Below are 24,364 nucleotides of genomic sequence, written 5' to 3' on the forward strand. Positions count from 1 at the left end.
TCTCACTGGATATAGGAAAGGAAAAGAGGAGAGAAAAGAGTATTTCCAAGAATTAGTCTCTCAACAACAGTGTTTATCTCATTATATACGCGTGCGAACACATACATACTCACACACACACACACACACACACACACACACATGCACATTCATGAACACATTTCAAAGCACAGAACTCTGATTTTAAGGACATAGAAGCTCTATCATTATACAGAAGAAGCTTTTTAGTATTTGAAACATATATTTCCTGCTCTACTAGTATGTGTGATGGCTCCTATTTGCATCCCCAATAGCAACTTCCATATACATTTACATATAATGAAAATCTCATCTATGTTCATGTATTGTATTTCTTTCTCTCTTTCTTTTCTTTTTTCTTTTTCTTTTTTTTTTTTTTTTTAGACAGGGTTTCTTTGTGTAGTTTTGGTGCCTGTCCTGGATCTTGCTCTGAAGACCAGGCTGGCCTGAACTCACAGAGATCCACCTGGCTCTACCTCCTGAGTGCTAAGATTAAAGGCGTGCACCACCACTGCACAGCACATTACATTTTCTATAACTAATGTTTTATGAAGTTAATACTTTTTTGTTGTTTTGGTTTTGTACATATTTTATTATATATTATATCAGTTATGTTACACAAAAGAAAATTGGACATGCTGAAATCTATTAACTATAAGTATAACCCTCTTTGAAACTGGAGACATTCCAGATGTATTTGCTTAGTATGAAGTTATGCTATAATAGGAGAGGTCCCATTTCTGTATCACCATGTCCTTGAGGAATGATGAATACATAGAGACAGCAACGTGTAGGAAACATCAGAGATAAAAGGTATGCTCTGGTCAGCTACATAATCCTCCCATCCTCAGATGCTATAGGAAAGCAGGCTTCAGAGGGATAATTGCCCTGCTACTTGATTTTGAGTGTTTACATTCTATTAAAAGCAGGAAATGAATGTAACTCTGTTGTTTATATTACTTGCTTCATGATAGTAGGATCTTAGCGAAGAAGAATTAGATACAACATATGTGAAGTGATCATCACTGAGCAAGCGACTATGTTATATTCAAGAAAATATTGCACTGATTATACTTATATCCATTCAAATTTAGAATGGTTTAGAAATAATAGATTTATTATAAAGTTGTAGCTAGAGTTCTGGCCTATGGTTAGGACAAATCTCTCTCACCTGCTAGTCCTGCAGCTGCTTAGACCCAACCGAGTAAACACACAGAGACTAATATTGTTTACAAACTGTATGGCCACAGTGGGCTTTTTGTTATCTAGTTCTTATATATTAAATTAACCCATATCTATTAGTCTGTAAGTTTCCACGTGGCTCGTGGCTTACTGGAACATTACATCTCGCTTTTCATGGCGGCTGCTGGCAGCATCTCTCACTCAGCCTTTCTGTTCCCAGAATCCTCTTTTCTGTTTGTCTCACATAGGTTTCTTGTCTGGCTACTGGCCAATCAGCATTTTATTTATACAGAGCAATATCCACAGCATAAAGTAAAATGTATTTAGTTCTACTGTGCATTGTGACCTTGTAGTTGCTAAGATATTCATTCTTGTGAGGTGATATTATGACCTACCCTTGAAAAATAAACTGGAAAATTTAGTGGAAAGAGATAGAGATAGATGGGGCAGGAGAGAGAAGGAAGAAGTACAGCAGAAGAGGGGAGAAGATAGAGTGTGGACAGGGATGTTTGTTAGCCTTGTCCTTAAGCATTTATAACAAGCTGTCTACATACATTGTACAGTGAAGGCATCCTCAATGGAAGAATTATTTATAATCATTCTATTCCATAAATCTTCAGAGTTGCTGGTCAGATAAATCTCAAGTGTATAAGACAAGAAAAAAAAGATATCATATAATTAAATTATAAACTGAAATCTTCTATTAAATGTAATTGAACAATGCATCATTGTTTTACACTTGGACACAGTTATACCTATTATAAAATTGCATCTATATAAGCAGTGAAGATTTGCAAATGAGATCTTTACTATAAAGTGTTTTGCACATGAAAAATGGCTCCTTAATGGCATTTTAATTACAAATAGATACAAATTGGCATGTGTGACAAAACCTTTAAAAACAATAAACAGTGAAAATGCCTTCTCCACTCCATTGCCCAACATTAAGTGGAAATAACTACACTCAACACCTGGCAGGGATACCAGAGCTTGCACTGGATCATTCACTGAATGGAGAGCATGTTGTTTTCTTAAGTAAATTACATTTCCTGCTTATGATCACAATTTAACATCAGTCTTATTCTGATAGTTTGAGAGGAAAATTTAAGTCACCAGTCATATGTATTCTGTTGATATAAAATTTTGTTGACAAAAATAAAGCTACACACTTTAAGAAAATATGATGCAGGTTGGGGATTTAGGTTAGTGGAAGAGTGCTTGCCTAGCAAGCTCAAGGCGCTGGGTTCGATCCTCAGCTCAAAAAAAAAAAAAAAAAAAGAAAGAAAATATGATGCACTGTAATATCTTTATACTATGAAACCGTCCAATTGTGTCACTGAAGTAATTTCTCTGTGCACTAGTTACCCAAAGAAATAACTTTATTAGTTATGTAAATAAAATAATGCATTTCAAAAAGCAAATACTGATTTAAAATATTTGACCTCATATCACTAATATTACAAAAAGGAGTTGGAAGTTGACTTACTACTTATCATAATTTTCCAATGACAGTCAGTGCTTTTATGATGTAGTAATGTTTAAAAACACAGCATATGTTTAATAAAGTTATTTTTTTGTTGCTAATGACATTATTGCTGTAAAAGAATATTAAGACTGAATATCACATTAAATAACCTAAAGCTAATTTTCTGAAAATATATCTAAACCCCTTGTCATTTATTTTTAATACAGTGTGTTAAAATATTCTCTTACTATAATTTTAAATATGCATTTTAAAAATTAGTGTATACTTAATAAACAATCATACTTACCCATGTTTCCTTCATTAATTTTTGTATTAATACCAGGCAAGTTTTGTACCTTTGCTCTCATTTTAAATACCTACATATTTGATATTCAAAACAGTTCACAAGTTGTTTTCTGTCTCCTTAATGATAAAAGACGATGAATCTACAAAATTTGATTTCTAAATGTTTCTTTAAAATCTATACAGCAAACTGGATAATTTTAAATGAGAAAGAAACAGAATGACAATGCCAGCTTTTCCATTTTTAATCATTGGAGTAAAAAGAGAATAAGCAATACTTTAAGTTAATTACAATGGAATTTGCTTTTTTTTCTATGACTCATAAATGCCAAACAATGAAATGATTTACTTTTTCAAGTTATTATATCCCAATTGATCTTCCAGTCAACGGACTTTTTATCTTATTATGAAGATATGCACATTTATCAAAAGCCAGAACCATCTGTCTCAATTCTATTTAATTTCATTATATATTCATCATTTAGACAGTCAGCTTATGACATAAGCCTCTACCAGCGAGTAATTCTGTACTTATTATCACTTAAGAATGTGCACAAGCAGCCATCAGTCAACTCCTATTAGTCTACTTTAAAATTAAAATAACACTACTGAGGTGCCAGTCATCACTAATATGTGCAGGAAAGATTTCTTGCAGTTTTTGAAAGAAATGCAAGTCTATAAATTCTGTTTTTCAAATGTATTTATACTTATAATTTATAAATTCTTGATTTGACAGCAATAATTTAGTTCTATATATATATAACTCCCAAGTTTTTATTGGATACAAAATACAAAAATTAAGAACAACATTTATTTGATGATGTGTGAGAGCTACACAGGACAATAATGAGTGTTAAGAGAGAGGGAATCAGTCTTCCCCTGGAGCAAGATCTCTGAAATGTTTTCCAATCCCAAGTAGTAAGCCCTAAACATATCAACATGTGAAAAATACTAAATAAACTCAGTAGGCTTGAGTTATGAATATATATGTGTAGTGGATAGCCATCCCAGCATTGGCCTGGAAGTTCCAACCTCCATTGAGGCTTCAGTAATGATCACGCCCACAAGGCGGGGCAGAGGAGGGAGCGGAAGACCGAGGAGCAGGAGGAGGTGGCTCTCTTGGTTCCAGGACGCGGGACGCAGGAAGAGACCGAGCAGAGTTCTCCAGAGAACACTGCCAGACTGCCCTATACCTTTGCCAGACCCTGCAACCTACCCCTTCATTTGTAAGTTACCCCACAAAATAAAACTCCCTTTTAACTATGTGGAGTGGCCTTAATTATTTCACCAATATCTGGCGCTCACGTGGGGCAAATTCCAAAGACCCAGGCGGCTCCCTCCCTCAGCCTCCTCCCGGCGGCTGGCGGCTGGCGGGCACCTAAACCCGCCTACAAAGTTCCATTTAACCAGGGTACACCTACACGGTCCCATTCCCGAAAAAAGGGAACATCCTATATATATAACACATATCAGATCCCATACAGGTCTGCCAGGACCTCTAGCACAAGGTAATGATGAGATTGACCAGTTACTAATAGGTAATGTGCTAGAAGCCACAGAATTTCATAAGAAACACCATGTAAATAGCAAAGGTTTGAAGAAGGATTTCTCCATTACTTGGCAACAAGCTAAGGATATTGTGAAAAAATGTCCTACTTGTTCCTTCTATAACCAAACTCCATTACCTGCAGGGAGCAATCCAAAAGGTATACAAAGAAATAAAATTTGGCAGATGGATGTGTTTCATTTTGCAGAATTTGGAAGATTAAAGTATGTACACCATACCATTGACACCTATTCAGGATTTCAGTGGGCAACTCCTATGAGTTCTGAAAAGGCTGATTCTGTGATGACACACCTATTAGAAGTTATGGCCATCATGGGAATACCTGTACAAATCAAGACAGATAATGCCCCAGCATACGTCTCCAATAAAATGAGACAGTTCTTTGCTTATTACAATATAAAGCATGTTACAGGTATACCACACAATCCCACAGGCCAAGCAGTCATAGAAAGATCTAATCGAACTTTAAAGGATATGCTAAATAAACAGCAACAGGTAACAATGACTCCTAGAAATAGATTGCATAGTGCTTTATTAACCTTGAATTTTCTCAATGCTGATGAGAAAGGAACAACAGCTGCGGAGAGACATTGGACGACAAACAAAACTCCTGAGCTAAACCAACCGGTTTATATCAAAGATGTGTTGACCTCAGAATGGAAACCTGGATATGTCCTACGTTGGGGAAGGGGTTTTGCTTTTGTTTCCACAGGAGAAGAAAAGCTATGGATACCAACAAAATTAATAAAAATTCGATTTGAACAGGAGAAACCCTTTGATGAGGAGAAATAAAAGATCATCCACCAATGTGACATCTCCTCAGGTTGTAAGAAAAATTTAACAATCAAAGGTTGGGGTAGGCTTCTGTTTTGTCTTTCCAGGATAATGGAAATACCCATCTTCCAGAAATCATAAGGCCTTGGATATCCGGATGTTTACAGCAGAAAGAAAGAAGCTATTGGTACCAATCTACACAGGCAATCTCTGAAGTCTCCAGAAGGAAGATGGGGCCCCAACAACAACAACAACTCTACTCAATCCAGAATGATACCATGGTAATCATCATCATACTACACTTCTTGCCAGAATTTCAGACAATCTTACCCATTACTCTAAGAGTTGCTGCAGAATCTACAGTTAGTCTAACTGAGATTTAACTATCTGAGCTTTCTCACAATACCCAACAGAGATACCATCGCCCCCTAAACAGCAGGAAGCAATTCTAAGAAAACAACGCCCCTTATCCCTTAGGTTTCATATTTCTCAGGGTTATGGATAATGGTTCTAGGGTTGGGGGTAGAAGAAATGGTCAAACTCAGTACTCTCCTTAAGGAAAGAAAATATGTCTCAAAAAAAAAAAAGGGAAAAGAAGAAATGGAATGGATATGTATAAGATATTATGGTAGACTATCACATACATTAGTAAACAAATTTAGTAATATAGCAGCCTTTGCACTGTTATGAATTCTTATATATTGATACAAATATAAACTTTTTATATTCCTATTTAAGATAATTTGTATATTGATACAAATACAGAACTATGTTTGTTATATTGTACACATATTTTTACTCTTATTTGAAATATTTGTATATTGATACAAATGTGAATTTATGTCTGTCATACTGTATGTATGTTCTACTTCTGTTTAAGATATTCTGTATACTGATATATATTTAGGATTATTATCATATTGCATATTGCCCTATACATTCCTACCTCTGTTAAAGATATTTTGTGTATTGTCACAATTTGAAGTCATTGTCCTTTTACTGTACAATTTGCTTACAGACTGTTTGCCTTATTTATAGGAAGCCTTAGTCCTTAGGTTGTTTAGGTAGATGAGACTTACAGAGTTATTGTCACCTATGCTTGTCACCTCTATAATTATGTTAGTTAGGTTATCCAGATTTATAAATACATAGGTCAGATGGACAGGTAATCTTCAACCACTTCATGGACCTAGAGAATATGGCATTTAAATAATTTAGAATTCTGTTGATGTGAGACACAATTGCTCCTGGCAGCACCAATTTGATCCCGAGAGAATGTTGGGCTTCTAAGACATTTCCATTTGGAAGTTTGTCTTCTTGGCACAAAATGGCCTACTGGGCAAAGAACTGCCCTTGCCTCAACTGCTGACAGTACAAATGCTGTCCTTTCTGGACAAGCGGGACACAATGAAAGTGACCACCATACTTTGCCAAAACAGGGTAAGATGGTCTTTCAGAATTCCTGCTTCTGAAATGGTCTGTCAGATACTCTAGGCCTGTAGCCAATTTGAATGCACCAACGATGCTGAGAAACATTAGGTGACTGTCCAGGCTGCCAGCTGTCTCTGTCTACTCTTGCAAGACTCCCGAAAGTTGCTTGCGTCCTTCTCCCATTTCTCAGGTATTATTATATTCCTTCTCAGGTCTTTGATGAGGTTGGAGATTAGCAGTTATAGTTACAACTTAGTATATATACATATATAATATCTTAGATAGAATATATTATGTATTAGACTCAGGTTCTTTAGGATAGGATACCTTTTGGAATGATCTTTGTAACATGCCACCTACCCATGCTCTAGACTTCCCTGGATTTTACTATGTGTTTTTTGCTTGAAATTGTTTGCACTTATTGTAATTCCAACTTATCTAAGTCATTATCCCTCATTACTCCTGGACAATATTTGATAACCATCTCTTTGTGTATAGTCTTGTATTAGGTTAGAACTTTCTTATTTAGACAAAAGGGGGAGATGTAGTGGATAGCCATCCCAGCATTGGCCTGGAAGTTCCAACCTCCATTGAGGCTTCAGTAATGATCACGCCCACAAGGCGGGGCAGAGGAGGGAGCGGAAGACCGAGGAGCAGGAGGAGGTGGCTTTCTTGGTTCCAGGACACGGGATGCAGGAAGAGACCGAGCAGAGTTCTCTAGCGAACACTGCCGGACTGCCCTATACCTTTGCCAGACCCTGCAACCTACCCCTTCATTTGTAAGTTACCCCACAAAATAAACCTCCCTTTTAACTACGTGGAGTGGCCTTAATTATTTCACCAATATATATGTATGTACATATATAAATATATATTGTTTTATGTGTAATAATAATATTTACAGACTTAGAGAACATAAATTTGAGAAGGACATGGATAGAGGGACATGGGAGGAGTTTAAGGACAAGACAGAAGTGAGAAATGATGTAAGTACTGTACTCATGCTTGAAACCAAAAGTAAATAATTAAAAATAAAAATTTAAACTGTATACAAATCTAAGAAAGAATAATTAACACTAAATATGCTTTTGAAATATATATAATGTTATAGTTCTGGAACAAACATCAATACTAATCAATACTGAATTTAAGATAAAATTAATCAGCAATAGGGTGATTTTTTTTTTTTATCCATTGCTTTGGAAATAAGCAAGTGAAAATGGGACAATATTATTTCCTGGAAATTGTTTGTCTCTTTTTGTATGACTACAATGAAGATAAAAATGCATGTTATTCAAGTTCTTTACATGTATACTGATGAGAAAATATATGCCTTTTCTATCCATAAAACTAGTACACAAGAAAATAAAATTGGCCGATGTGGTTTAGATATGGTATGTTTTTGTATCTTCATTACAATATTATGAAAATAAATTACAAGCTTATGTTTATCATGAGAAGGAAGTTGAGTCCCTTATTATTCAGAAATATTGCATACATCTGTGACAATCAAGCAGGCTCCAGGTAAAAGTATATCAAAATACAATACAATTTTATTCTGATGATAATTTTTGCAACATATTGAAGGTTAACTGTAGTTTTAAAACTGCCAAATATTGCACTGCAATTGAAAATCAAGTTTTCTGAATTTAGTCTCTTAGTGAGTGAAGATGGACAGAGATTAACTATCAAAATGATTGACATCCCAACTAGGACATTTGCGAGAAATACAGAACCCAGAAGCAGTAAGAAAAGTGGAGATTTGGGATATGGACTTAGTGTAATGGATAGCAATAGTTCAGTTCAGTAACCCATAGAAAAATGAATAGGGTTATTAGGTATCTATACATTCTGATGCTTTGAAATTTGGGATTACTCTTTATTATAGTAATTATAGAGACAAAGAATTAAAAGCAAATATACAATATGAAATAAATATGATAAGCCAACTATTTTATTTCTTTGTTGTTTCTGAAAAGGATTCTAGCTAATAAACTCAGTAGGCTTGAGTTATGAATAAATATATTGAATATATATTCTTTTATGTGTAATGATAATATTTAAAGACTTAGAATTCATAAACTGAATTTATGAAAAATCAAATACAAACAGCTAGATGAAAATATTATAAGAACTAAAACAGAAGTGGTGAACTGAAGTCAGTAGTGAGACTATGGGAACAAATAAAACAGAAAGTATTAAGGACTTACGCTTTATTTGTCTGCGAAATAATAAAAAGTGCTGAATGCAAACATTAAGAGGAGAGAACAGTTCTTGTGATGCTGGTGCTAAGAGATCCTGTGGAGTCAAGATTGTTGAAAACAAGTAAGTGGGCTATACCTTTAATTTAACACCTTTATTACTTTTAGAAAATAGAATGAGGAAATACGTTGATATCAGAAGGCATAAAATGTTGGGAAAGTTATGATAAGACCAGATTTCACTTTTCCAAAAGAACTAAGCACATGATGAAGTTGTTCATCCTTTGAGATTTATTAATCTAAGCCCTAGAAAGGTCATCAATCCTGTTAAAGACCTACAGTCTCACAACTTTTTTGACCCTTCCACTAGACAACATACAACATTGGAGGATGCCATGTATAGAAGACTGAGTCTTTTAAGGACACTTGTGAGAAGATGATCAGAGGGCTTATGTTTTTTTTTTTAATTTATATTTTAATTTCTAGGTCTGGCTGAATAAAATTTAGAAAATCTTTCTACTTCCTCTTATTTGTTTCAATATTCCTCAGCTATTTAATAAAAGACATAAATTAGCCTAACTCTCTTGTAGACTAGGCTATCACAAGAAATCAAAACAAATCTTGACAAAAAGGAAAAGAATTCACTAGAACCTCAAAGGCAAACACAAAACCCTTTTCTATAGGTGGCTATTCCTTAGAAAATGGAATTATAGAAACTAGGATGTTCTTTGTATCTATTGTGCATCTAGTTCTTGGATTAATTTGCCCAATTATGAAGGTGAAACTCTAAGGGTGGCCTGTAATATACACATTCCTCCAGCTCATGGTTCTAAGCACTCTTTTATATCTTGTGTAAATTTATAGTACTTCTTAACAGAAATAATATAATTCAATTTTAGAAAATTTTAATTGTCATTCTAAAATAAACACTTTCTCAATTTTGGGAAGAAATTGTATTGATCTGACAGACCATGTAACCTCCTATAAATGTACAGAATTTGTCAAATCACAGAATACATACTAGTATTTTTCCGTTCTCTGCTATTAGTTGAATAAATTCAGAGGCTCCACTATACCTCTTACCAGTTAACTCTTCTGTAAGATTTAAAGTAGGTGGTTCTATCTTAATGACTATATAAGCCACTGTGTTTCAGAATTTCATATTATATGATAAAATATGGGTCAAACAATATTACACACTTATAATAAACATAATAAATGTATTTAGCTTTTCCTATATTTTATGGGCTCTGCTAGATATCAAAGATCCAGTTAGCTATATGCAGATGTATAGGTTTGAAGCAATTGCTAACACAGATGATACTAAGTGAACCAGAGAATCGTGAGTAATAAAAAATCATTGTTATAAATTACTAAGATTTGAAGTAATTAATTACAAAAGAAAACTGACCTAATTTGTGTTTCATATATGAGTCATAATTAGTGTGAGACAATTTGAATGAAAATTCTCAAAAAGATGCTACTGAGGCACACTTTAAAAATATTATATTTTCAAACTTACTTAGATACATGGACTCTAACCAGTCTTTCTGACTGTAGATCTCATTCTTCCATAACGTTTCTTTAAAATTGTGGTATATTATAGCTTGTCTTTGCTGTCAACTTTACTAGATCAGGAATCAACTAAAATACAAATTTCTAGAAAATTTTATAAAAGGTTTTCTTGACCAGATTATTTGAAATAGGAAAAAAAAATCCACCCTAAATGTGGCTGGGATTTTCTGGTGGCAGTCAAGATGAAAGGATACCGAGGAAAGCAAATTCGCTTTCATGCCTGCTTGCCTTCACTCTTGCTAACAAGTTCATCTTCCCCTTTTCTGTGGCATTTTTTTTACAGATACTAATTAGTACTTACTCAGGCTTCCAGAGTACTATGTAGCTCTCCATGAGTCCTGGAGGTTTTATTACCAGATTGGGGCTGTGATATTTCCAACGTCACAGAACAGAAAACTACATTACTATTGTTTTCTCTAGAGGGAGACCAACATTGTTGTATGATAGCACAACATCCTGTAAGGCAACCCAACAAGCCGCTATTAAATATATGTAGTCATTCTATTGGTTCACTTTTTAAAATAGAACTCTGATATAGTTTGTTCTAGGTAGTTTTTGTAATCTTTTATTAGAAGAATAAAGCAGCAGTTCTTCAAAAAGCAATATAAATTTATTGTATAACCATTTCTCCTACAACTACTGACTTGGGAGAGTCTCTTTTTCATCCTTGTGACTTTGTTCTCCATTACAGTTTGTTCTCCGTTGTGCACATTTCAGACTAAATCAATGGAATAGCAGATGTTTTATAGTACTTAAGTCAATTCCCATTCTACCATGATGGTCTGTTCTCACACAAAGACTCTGAATATAACATATTAAGGGGAAGTTTTCCTAATTTGTTCTTGGTTTAGTTTCTATTACCACATTCAGAATAGCAGTTGTACCTAATTTCTTGCATTTTTATTTTCTGTGGTAGTGTTTTCTATTCTTTCTTTACTAGTGATGTTAATTCACAGAGTACCCTTACCAGTATTATTGAAGCTAGACCACACTTGCAACTGTACTGTGCCTTAAGGTAAGACACATATTATGTGCAAGGCATGACTCATTCCCAAAGTTCTTCTTCTTTATGACAAGCCTATCTGTTCATTTGCTTTCAATTGGATAAAACACTATTCTAATGATTTTTGTAAGGATTTTATTCTAGACAGGACTTTATTCACACATTCACATCTTTGTCTTTTTCTTGATTTTTAGAACTTTAATAGTTCAACATAATGCTTCATAAAAGTAGAGACCTGCTAAGATAACATGTTTGAATCACCTTCTCATTGTTCTAAATTTACTAATATGAAGTACTTCAACTTTAATAAAGTCTCAAAATATTCCTTAATAGAAGTGTATCTTACTTTTCTTTATAGTAGAATTTGTCTTTCAAGTAGAAAATAAAGTTCTAGATAGATAACTCAGTGGTTAAGAGTATGTATTGCTCTTGCAGAGCATCTGCGTTTGGTTCCTAGCACCATGTTTTGCAGTTCCTCTCTCTCTCTCTCTTTCTCTCTCTCTCCCTCTCTCTCCTGTTTCTCTCTTTCACCATCTCTCTTTCACTGTCTCTCTGTATAAATGTATATAACTGATGATTGTTTATGTGTGTGTGCTCATTTGTACAAGTGTGTGCAAGTTCACACATGCCATAGTGTGTGTGTGTAGGGAGGGGAGGCAGACGTGCTGGGAGGAAACCCCGGGTGTAGGTCTTTGCCATTCCTTTCATCTTGTTGAGAAAGCGTTTTAGTTCTTCACTACTGAATCCTCAAAGTTTTCACATCTGCAGAGTTCCAGGGATTCTCCTGTCTCTCACTCTCCTCTCACAACAGGACCACTGAGATTACATATGTTTGCTAACTTTCACAACTCTAAGTGGGATCTGGAAATCTGAACTACACTCCTTATACATAAAGGGCTTTTCTCACTGATGGGCATGCAAAGCCACTTTCTGCAAAAGTTATGACTTTTTGCATATCATTTTATCTATAAATAGGCATTAGAAAAATGCCTACATTACTATTAGGTGATATTACATTTTATGAGATAATATTATAGATAATATATAAGAACTCTATGAAAATATATTATTCTCATGTCTATTCTTTAAATTCATTTTCATTATAGGTCATATACTTATCTCAAGTCATTTTCTCATATTCATTACTATAATATATTTATATGCCTTCAAAACCCACTTAAAATATCTCCCTGAATATATTTCTAATCAATTTCAAAGTTATTAAAAGTTATATTCATTAAATTCCATTAACCTTAAAAGTTTTATTAACAGAAAAGAATTATTTGAAATTTGATTCGAACTCTTCAATTATATGTTCATTATAGAGTTAAGTTGAAGATTAATTTTAATAATGTAATTTAAAATTATTTTATGCTATAAAATTTCAAATCAAAATTAATTTATGGATAGAATATGCTCTGTTATTTTGCATGAGAGTACTTACTAGTAAATCATATAGGAACATTGAGTGACTATTGCTACATGATCCTGTCAAATCAAGTCTGAAAATTATTGATACTGCTAACCTATTAGTAAATCTAAAATTCATGCTCTGAAATTATATTTTCAATTATAAATATATAAAATTCCATAGGTATATGTAAATTCTATATGTTGAACCAAAGAGGCTAAAAAATGCCATTTGTACATAGATATATTTTGTATAGCAAGTGATTATTTTGATGGATAAATTGATCTCTGTCTGGAGGATAGCACCCAACAGCACAGGGCTAAAAGGGAAACTGTGGAGACAGCACGTACTAAGACTTTTTTATCTGAGGGGGTGAAGGGAAAAAGACACTCACACTTTCTCTTCATTATATCCTTCTTTATTCTTCTGTGTTCCATATTCTGTTTTCTATATTTTTTTATTTTATTCAGAAAAACCCCTTCTGTCTCTCTTAATGTTTTCCTTTTAATTCTTTCATCCTTGGATTTTTTTCTAGTTCCCTCTAACTCTTTCCTTCTAGATGTTTTCCTTCTAACTTATTTTAATGTTATCTTTATTACTTCCTTTACAGCTTATATACCCCCACAAAATATTTCAGTCAACATAAAAATTACAATGTCGTTACATTCTGATTTTCAAGTAAATGGTTACAATTAATACAAGTTCTATATCCCTTGCATGATTAAACATTTTATGTATTATAGCTGAAAAACAAATTATCCCAACAACCCACGTACATTCATACCTAAGCGACTTGTTATAGATTAACTGTGTAGGAGAACAAGATATTCTGTTTCCTTCTAACTTATTTTCACTCTGTCTTTATTCATTCCATTTTAGATTATATACCCAAGCAAAATATCAGTCAATATAAAAATTACAATGTGGCTACATTCTGGTTTTCAAGTGAAAGTTTGCAATGAAGAAAAGTTCTATATCTCTTACATGATCAAACATTTTATCTAGTTCAAGTGAAAAACAAATTATGCCAAGAGCCCACATACATTCATATGCAAGAAACTTCTTAGAGATTTACCATGTAGGCAAGTAAGATGTTCTTCTCAGTCAGGTCTTTTACTGGCAGGCTTCATTTTCCAGTTACAAGGAAAGGGCCAATTACTTTATTACTTATCTTGAAACAATCTTATAAGGAATGTTAAAGGAATCACAAGCCTATACTTTCATATAAGAAAAAGAATCAGTCAGCTGTATTTTAAATTTTGAGGGTACATACCCACACATCAATAGTTTTTTAAATCAGGAAATTGAGGGCTGAAATGGGTATAAGGAAATTAATCATCACCTTTGGTCATCAACCAATTCTAGCAAGAAAGGTATGTCCACTAATAATTGTGGTGCTTTGTTCTTGTTCCCTGACCATAAAGAGTTCTTCACTCAACTACACACCTTTCTAAAACTTCAGATTGTCTTCTTGGGTTTTTCATCTCAAAGCTATTTAACAAAAACATATTAGTCTAACCTTAAGTTATCTTCAATGCCTTATTTCAGCTATGTACCCAGAAACCTGGGAAAACTTCTCCCAACATTAAGATAAAAGAATTTTAACACCCAGGCAGTGGGACCGGGACCTGTCCTTAGTGCATGTGCTGGCTGTTTGGAACCTGGGGCTTACACAGGGACACTTTGCTCAGCCTGGAAGGAGGGGACTGGACTTGCCTGTACTGAATCTACCAGGTTGAGCTGAATCCCCAGGGGACTCTTTGCCTTGAAGGAGATGGGACTGTTGTGGGGGGACTTGGAGGAAGGCAGGGTAAGGTGCAGGAGGGGAGAGGACAGGGGAACCCATGGCTGATCTGTAAAATTGAAACACAAATATCCGTATAAAAATAAAATTTGAAATAAAAAAAAAAAGAATTTAAGCTAGTGGGCTGCAGCGATTCAGTTGTTTCTCTTAATCATTAACCTAAGCCACAGTCTACATGACTCTCCAATGGAAATTCATGTGTTCTAGATGTATGACAAATAAAGCATCAGCTGTTTATTTTAAAGTTGCTTGTGGAAAAACACGAGAATTCTGAGAAACAGATCAGAAAAGTTTATTATAGTTGAAAACAAATACTAGAGCAAGTCAGTTTCCAGGCTTTGAGTTATTTTTAAATGCCCCTATCATTATTTTAATGAAATCTACACAAACAGAAGGATCACAATAAAGACCTTGTGTTTCTCTTGGCATTTCTCATTTAATGAACCATGGAAACTTAAAAATCTGACTTACATATTTGGAACTGAAGTTTCAAAGAAATTACTGAGAAGCTGCAAAGACCAGAAACACTATTTGAGATATATATTTGGAACTGAAGTTTCAAAGAAATTACTGAGAAGCTGCAAAGACCAGAAACACTATTTGATATATATATATATATATATATATATATATATATATATATATATATATATCCACTAATTCTTTTGCTGAATAAATAATGTTTCAGATAGTGTATATATTGAAACTCTTAAGTGTAAAAATCTATGCCATTTAAGAATTTACTCCCCCAAACCCAAAAGCTATGGACATGGGTGTGCATGCACACATGCTCATGTGCACGCACACACACACATACCACAAATAAATAATAAATATAAAAACATAAATTGAGAAAATTAATTTTAATATGTTTAGTTTAACCAAGCATACTGAAAATATAATCATTTCCACATACAATCACTATAAAAATGACTGAGATAAAATGCTACCATTTGTTTTCTCTTTGAAACCCGGTGCATACTTTACACTTTGACCTGTTTTCAAAGCCACATGTGAGTAATGGCTGATGCCTGAGACAGTGTGGTTCTTGATGTTCTCATGTGTTTGTATGACTATGCAAAATGTAATTTTTTCAGCAATTTAAAATATGTTATTTTATTATAAAAAAAGAATTTACTAATTCCAGCTCAAACCTCCCTCTCCTCTAAAGTCTCATCACCCATCCCTTGCCCTCCATTACCCTCCTCACCCCCAGTTTGCCCATGTATATCTCATCCACTTTTCCATCACTAGGTGATCCATGCGCCATTCCTGGGGTCCTCCTAACTAACTAGCCTTCCTGGAGCTGTGGGTTGCAGTCTGGTTACTCTTTGCTTTATATCTGGTATCTACTAATGAGTGAGTATATACCATGTTTGTCCTTCTGGGTCTGGGTCACCTCACTCAGGATGATATTTTCTGGTTCCATCTGTGTGCCTGCAAACCTCATGTTATCACTGATTTTTCTCTGCTGAGTAGTACTACATTGTGTATATGTACCACATTTTCTTTGTCCATTCTTCAGTTGAGGGGCATCTAGGTTGTTTCCAGGTTCGGGCTATTAGCAATAATGCTGATATGAACATAGTTGAGCATGTCCTTGAGCATTTTGGGTGTATATGCACAAAAGTGGTATAGGTGGGTCTTGAGAAAGATTGATTCTCAATTTTCTGAGAAACCACCATATTGATTTCCAAAGTGGCTATACAAATTTGCATTCCCACCAACAGTGTAGGAATGTTCTGCTTGCTTCACATCCTTTCCAACATAAGCTATCTCATTGTTTTGGATCTTAGCCATTCTGACAGGTATCTCAGAATCATTTTGATTTGCATTTCCCTGTAGTTGGAGTTTTCCTGCCTGGCCCAGTCAGGACAAATCTCTCTTACCCACCAGTCCCACAGTCACTCAGACCCAACCAAGAAAGCACACAGAAACTTACATTGTTTAGAAACTGTATGGCCATGGCAGGCTTCTTGTTATCTGCTTCTTCTATCTTAAATTAACCCATTTCTGTTAGTCTATACTTTGCCACATGGCTTGTGGCTTACGAGTGTCTTTACATGTTGCTTCTCATGGCAGCGGCTGGCGGTGTCTCTCTCCAGTCTTCTACTTCCCAGAATTCTCTACTCTTTGTCCCGCCTATACTTCCTGCTTGGCCACTGGCCAATCAGAACTTTATTTACACAGAGCAATATCCACAGCACTTCCCCTTTTCTTTTCTTTTTTTTAGGAAGGTTTTAACTTTTACATAGTACAATTACATATAACAAAACAATTATCAAGCAAGAATTACAGTTACAATATTAAATTATATTTGTGAGTCTAAGGTTTTATATCTAACTTATCTTTTATCATAACTGAGGAAATTATAACTATCTAGTCTTCAACCACATCAAAGACCTCAGAAGGATATAATATTACCTGAGAACCAGGAGAAGGATGTAAGCATTTTTCGGGAGTCTTGCAAGAGTAGACAGAGACAGCTGGCAGCCTGGACAGTCACCTAATGTTCCTTTGTAAAGTTGGGGCATTTGTCTTCAGCCCATAGGGCTAGAGTCTCTTGATCACTTCTGTCAGTGTCCTGTAGAATGTCTGGCAGTTTCCTCTGTGAAGCAGGAACCAACAGGACCATTTTGTCAAGCAAAGTGTAGTGGTCACCTTTCTATGGGTCCTGCATGTCCAGTCGATCAAGCAGTCCAGGCAAGAACAGTTTCTTGCCCAAACGGCTATTTTTGAAGATAAGATATGAAGTGTCTTCAATGCCCATCCTCCTCTCTGAAGTAAATCGGTGCTGCCAGGAGCAGACATGTCTCACTGTCCAGAATGTCTAAATTTTAAAAGAATTTCAAATGCCATATTCTGTAGGTCTTTGAAGTATTTGAAGATTACCTAACTATCTGAAATATCTCTATGTATACCTAGAAGACTTAACTAACATGGCTATGAGTATGATTATCATAGATTACCAGTTATTAATCTATTTTTAATTATCCATTACAATTTAAATGAGCTATACAAACAGAATACCTTAAACATGAGTAGAAATATGCACACAGTATAACAAAATTAACTTTAAGTTTGCATCAATAGACTCAAGTCTATATCAATGTAAAACATTTTAAACAAGTTGTTGCTCTTTAGAAGTAAGTTCTTTAAACTACCCTTTTATCCTATTATATCTATATCACATCTCCTTTTCTTCTTTAGAAAGAGATCGCGTTTATAATCAATCTACTTTAAAGAAAAATATTGGTTTTTCTCTGTCCCACACCAGAGGGCTCTTCTGATTTGGGACACAAGAATCTCTTAACCTTTTCTTTTAGCAATGTGTTTGAGTTTAGAGAAGGAATGAGCCAATTGCATCTCCAAAACCAGCTTGATAATTTTGGGAATGTGGGTGTAGTTTTTCTTACTACTTCCTGCTGGAGGGGGGTGCTGTATCTTATGGGGACACAAAGAAAGTTTTAGGATTATGGAGTAGTCCATTAGGGTGAACTTCTGAGCCAGTTGCCTTGAAACCATTCTGGATGTTGGATCATCTGGGCCATGGTGTCATTGGAGACCTTTCAGATGGTCTTGGCTGATCAAACCTGATGTATCTTAATCTGGAACAAATCCACAGCCTCTGGCTTTCTGTGGAAACAAAAGCAGAGACTCTTTTCCAAAGCAACATATCCTTATATCCAAATTTTGAAGTCAAGGTACCTTTAAAATTTACATATTTGTTTAACTCAACAGCTTTTATGATCAAATCTTTTTCTGCAGTTAAAAATCCCAAAGACAACATAAACCAGATTCTCTGTGTAATATCCATCTTTGTAAGACTGAAACGCCACTGTGGCTGCTGGCTCCATCCACCTCAGCTTTCCAACATGGTGGTGGTACAGTTTACCACCAGCTCTGGATCTGGAGCCATGTGTTCTATCAAAGCAGTGCATAGCCCAGAAACCTTTTTTATTTATTTATTTATTTATTTATTTATTTATTTATTTATTTATTTTTAAACTTGCAAAGGCTAAATCCAACATGTAGCAGAGTAAAGTGTTGCTTGTAGATTCCTCATTCCCGCCACACTACAGGTCAGACACACACGCCAGGAACCCGCCATAGTAGCTCAAACTGGCAGGCTGCCCCTAACTTGAGGGAGACAACTAGGAAGCTGTTTTTAGCTCCATCTTAGAACCCTTTTTCTCAGGTTTTAGGTGGAAACTCTTGCCAACACGTTGGGCACCATTAGTACTTGGAGTTTTCCTGCCTGGCCCAGTCAGGACAAATCTCTCTCACCCACCAGTCCCATAGTCGCTCAGACCCAACCAAGAAAGCACACAGAAATTTACATTGTTTAGAAACTCTATGGCCATGGCAGGCTTCTTGTTATCGACTTTTTCTATCTTAAATTAACCCATTTCTGTTAGTCTATACTTTGCCACATGGCTTGTGGCTTACCAGTGTCTTTACATGTTGCTTCTCATGGCAGTGGCTGGCGGTATCTCTCTCCAGTCTTCTACTTCCCAGAATTCTCTACTCTCTTGTCCCGCCTATACTTCCTGCTTGGCCACTGGCCAATCAGAACTTTATTTACACAGGGCAATATCCACAGCATTTCCCTGATGACTAAGGATGTTGTGCAATTCTTTAAGTGTTATTCAGCCATTTGAGCTTCTTCTGTTGAGAATTCTATGTTTAGTTCTATAGCCCATTTTTAAATTGGACTGTTAAGTATTTTGATGTCTAGTTTCTTGAGTTCTTTATATACTTTGGAATTCAACCCTCTGTCAGATGTGGGGTTGCTGAAGATCTTTTTTTATTCTGTAGGCTATTATTTTGTCTTATTGATCATGTCCTTTGCCCAGCAAAAGCTTCTCAGTTTTAAGCGGTCCAATTTGGGAAGAGATACCATGATAAATGAAGACACCATGGGAATAGAGAGAAGCAGAGCACTAAGGAGGGTCCCAGGAATCCACAAGGATGACTCCTGGCAATAGTCAAGAGGGTAAATGAGATGGCCTATACTGATGATCAAATCGCTGAATACCCTAACTGTCATCATAGAACCATCATCTAGTGACTGATGGAAGCAGATGCAGAGATCCACAGGGGTCCCAGGCAGAGCTCCAAAATCCAATCAATGAGAGAGAGGAGGGATTCCATGAGCAAGAGATATTGAGACCATGACTGGAAAAAGTACAGTGGCAACTAGCCAAACTAGTGGAAACTGTGGATCAATAGCTGAGGAGCCCCCATGGTACTGGACTAGGCTCTCTGGATAAGTAAGACAGTTGTTGAGCTTGAACTGTATAGGGGAACCCCAGGCAGTGGGATTGAGATCTGTCTCTAGTGCATCAGCTGACTTTTTGGAACCTAGTGCCTAAGGTGAGACACTTTGCTCTGCCTTGGTGCAGGGAGGAGGGGCTTGGACCTGCCTCAGCTGAATGTACTGGGCTCTGCTGACTCCTCATATGTGACCTTGCCTTGGAGGAGATGGAAATGGGAGGTGGGTTGGGGGTAAGGCTGGTGGGCAGAAGAAAGGAGGACAGGGCAATCTGTAGTTGGCATATAAAATGAATAGAAAGTCTCTTAAGAAAAAAAAAGAAAAAATAATTTACTCATATTTTTTGGTTATGACAGAGGAGGAGTGGATGGAGCAGCATGGGAGAGGAAGGATAGCAGAGGAACTGAGAAAATGGGAGAAATGGGAAACTTTGGGATGTAAAAACAAAAATGACAAAAAATGGACTCTTAATGCAGATGTGTGTCATTTAAAATTATTAAACTCATTATGTATATTATAAAATGCTTCCATTTATCCATTATTCTGTACATTTTTATGTATAATTACCATGATTTTAATCTTCTGTTTTAAGTGTATTCTTGCAGCTGTATGTTTCCTTCTTTCAAAAATCGTTGAAAATGATATTTTTTCATGATTATTGTTATTATAGTTTGATTTACAAATTTCTCTTTAATACATGGTGCTGTTTGCTTATAGAAGAGCACCTTTCATTGTCAGATTAGTAAGTACAATGCCCCTGTCTCCAGTGAAGGTAGTTTCTCAAGATTTTAAATTCTGGATTGCCCTAATTCCTCTAAGACCTGGTACCAGCAGCCACCACGGCACAGATACTGATGAAACTATTCAAACTAGTTAATCCTATTGTGATGCAATCTGTATCATCTGTATCTTATGGTGGAAATCATAATAAAGGTTCTTGAGTTTTGCCCTTTCCCAACAATACCTACTGCTTCTGTTTGGCCTGGTGTGGAATGGAATGTATGGAAACACATTTCTAGGATTTATTACTAAACACATATTACTTCATAGCAATAATTTCTGTGACTATACATTTAGCTGTAACTTAATAAACAGACCTGATTATCTTTAAACAAATATCAATACTAAATAAATTTCTGGCTTTTAAATGGATTTTAGTTGGGATGTAAGTGGTGTGTAATTTACACATGGTGGTTTTGTTGGTTTGATTCTAAAGTGGAGAAATGTTTTCATTTATTTGTTTTCATAGTGTGTTTCATAGCCTAGGCTTGAACACACTATGCAGATGAATCTTGCTTCAACTCATGATACTTTTTCCTCTTCTTCCCTGCACACCTTGGTCATATCTTTTCCAAATGGAAGCACAACTCCTCACATATAACTTCATGTTTGAAACTAGCAGTTAGGAATCATACATGAAATTTCTTTCATCTAAATGCTGCTATTATTTGTTGACTTATTTGTGTAATAGCCTTGCTTGTTTTTCACAATATTTATTTTTGTGCAATTAGTGAAAAAAAATTAATGTAACTTTTTTACATATTTTCTATTGTTTATGTCAAAAGTAATACTATTTTTTTCTTTTATTAACTTATCAATCAGTTATATTTCTCATATTTTAAATAACATGTAAAGATAATAATAAAGGACAACAAAACATCATTTGTTCTAGTTACATGCTATTTTCCTATAAAGTTGACACTAATTTTACTTCTCTTTGTGATAGAGTCCTTTCTAGTGTATCCACTAGTGTAAATGTTGAAGTATTTTATTCTAAATCTTTTCTATCTTTTTTTTAACAGAAGCATCAAATCTGTACATCTTTTCTCAGTACTTTTTACTCTTCTTACATGAAAGCTGACATGACTTAACTTTCAATCATTTCAAAATATTTCCTATTAATTCTTGAGTTGTTTTTTTTATTTTCTTTAATTAATTTAAATAATACTATCTAATATTTAAAGATTTTTTCCATGCTGTTTATTACCTGTATTTCTGATATAATTCCTTTATATACAGTGAACATAGACCTTTTTTAATTACTTAAAATTTCTTGAGACATGTATGAAAACAACTATGCTTGAATGTGATTTTATGAATGTCAAGTATATGTTTATGCACATGCAAACATATATAAATACATATAATCATTTTAACTAAATAAAAAAGCTCTTCTAATGTCAAGATTTTTCTCAGATAAATACAGTGGAGCATCAAATTTTACTGGGATTCCAAGTAAGGTTTCTGTAATCAGACAACAAATCTAATCATCAACTACTGATAGAAAATAATTCAAATGCAAGTCTATAACACACCTTTAGACTGGGAATTTGTTCATTCCCATCTCATTAGATTGGGCATGCATGTAATGTCCATTTCTTTTATTTTGATGTAATTTCTCTACTGTACGTCACACTGGCCTCAAACTTCCTATAGAGCAGCAGTTCTCAAACATTCCTAGTGCTGTTTATCTACAATACATTTTATCATGTTGTGGTGAGCCCAGCCATAAAGTTATTTCATAGATCCATCATAACTGTAATTTTGCTACTGTTATTAATCGTAACACATACATCTGATATGTAACACCCAGATGGTTCACAACCTAAGGTTAAGAGCCACTGATGTAGAATGAAGGTTGGTCTTGAATTGTAGCCCTCCTATTTTTGACTGCAAATGCAGGCACTGGTATCTCATGGGCATACCACAATAACTGGGCCATTTGAACACTTTGAACTGGCATCTAGGAAAACTTAACTCAGCTCTTTAGAAGAATACAATACAGTTCTCCAGGAATCCTAGGCTACCAAATGATATGTAATCCTTCTTTATCTGGGGTGGGCAGCAGATATTGGAGGAAACAATAAAGAAAATAATAGGGGAGGGAGAGATGGCTTAGCTGTTTATACTGTTTAATTGTAGCACCCACATGGTGGTTCATGGCAATCTATAATTCCAACCCCGGGTGATCTTAAGCTCTATAGTAGCTTCCAGTGGAATAACCATGAGCAAAGTGGACAAAAATGCATGCAGCTAAAACACAAATACTCATAAAATAAATAATTAAAAAATAAGTGATTATAGTTTAGTGGATAGTGCCAAAGTGAAAGCATATCAGTGAAATTCATTAATTCTTTAAAAAAAATTTGTATTCATTCCCAAGTATGATCTAAACTAAAAGAAGGTGTGTAGTTATAAAAAAAATAATTAAAATAATGGCATTGTAATAAAAATATAGTATATTGATATTTGCAGCGTTCTTCATTTTAAAAGCCCACATTTCTCTTCATGAAATATGTACAATCTACTGTTCACATTTATGAGTGATCTGAAACACAATAGTAAGCAGACTCAGTGTACAATATACAAAATAACATGCATTACTGCAATTTTTTCATAGCAAAAGATAATGTATCTTTTAATTTCAAAATACAATTAATATAAAATAACTAGTACTAAAGAATGTTTGATTTATGTAGAAGAGTTCAAAAGTTCAATTTAAATTTTCCAACTCAAATCTGGTAATTTGTTTCCTTGGTAGTTTGATGTTAAAATACTGTCTTCAGTTCCATTAATTAGGCTCTTTGAAAATGTTTGCCTCTAAGCAAACAGTGTGTTTTCTTGCATCAAATCCAGCACACTAAATACTTCTTGTTACAATAAAGCTTTTAAGTTACATGCCTTTAGGCAATATTTTTAGGGAAGATTCAAAGCAAAATCTGTTAAGTAAAAAACCTGAAGTTCAATAAACTCACTGTCCACAATCTCTGAAGAGCATCAAAATTAATATGAAGTAGCCTAGTGTTTCCACATTAGTGGGAAATGGTGTCATATGTAATTCATTATGGATCACTTTACCTAGACTTGCTACTTTAATCCTCTCAAATTCATATTCCCTTTAAGTGTAGAAACAATTTCTTTAAATAGTTGGTTGAAATAAATATGATATTGTGTAATCATACTAACAATAAACTTTTTTGTTTAAAATGTAACATAAGAGGATATATCACCTAAATTCAAGTCTTTATTAACTTTGAGTGATTTTATTTCTTAAAAATTCTATTTTAAGTGCACCAGTTCGATTGAGTGCAGTGACAGAAACTATTTTTGTTTTGTTTAGTTTTCTTTTTCTCTTCAGATGTGAACTTGTTAAATTTTCAAAAGGTCATCTGATTTATAGATTTATAAAATCCAGATAAAATATACTATTTAAAAGTAACTGACATATGTGCATTTTTGTCTTTAAAAAGAAAGACTTTTTTGTGTACATAGTATCTTCCACATATTTCAATCAACATATAATTCTAGATATGATGTCAATATATGTGAATATATTCAATATAAACCTGAAATTG

The sequence above is a fragment of the Onychomys torridus genome, chromosome 10 (assembly GCF_903995425.1).
Source record: "Onychomys torridus chromosome 10, mOncTor1.1, whole genome shotgun sequence".
Lineage (NCBI taxonomy): Eukaryota > Metazoa > Chordata > Mammalia > Rodentia > Cricetidae > Onychomys > Onychomys torridus.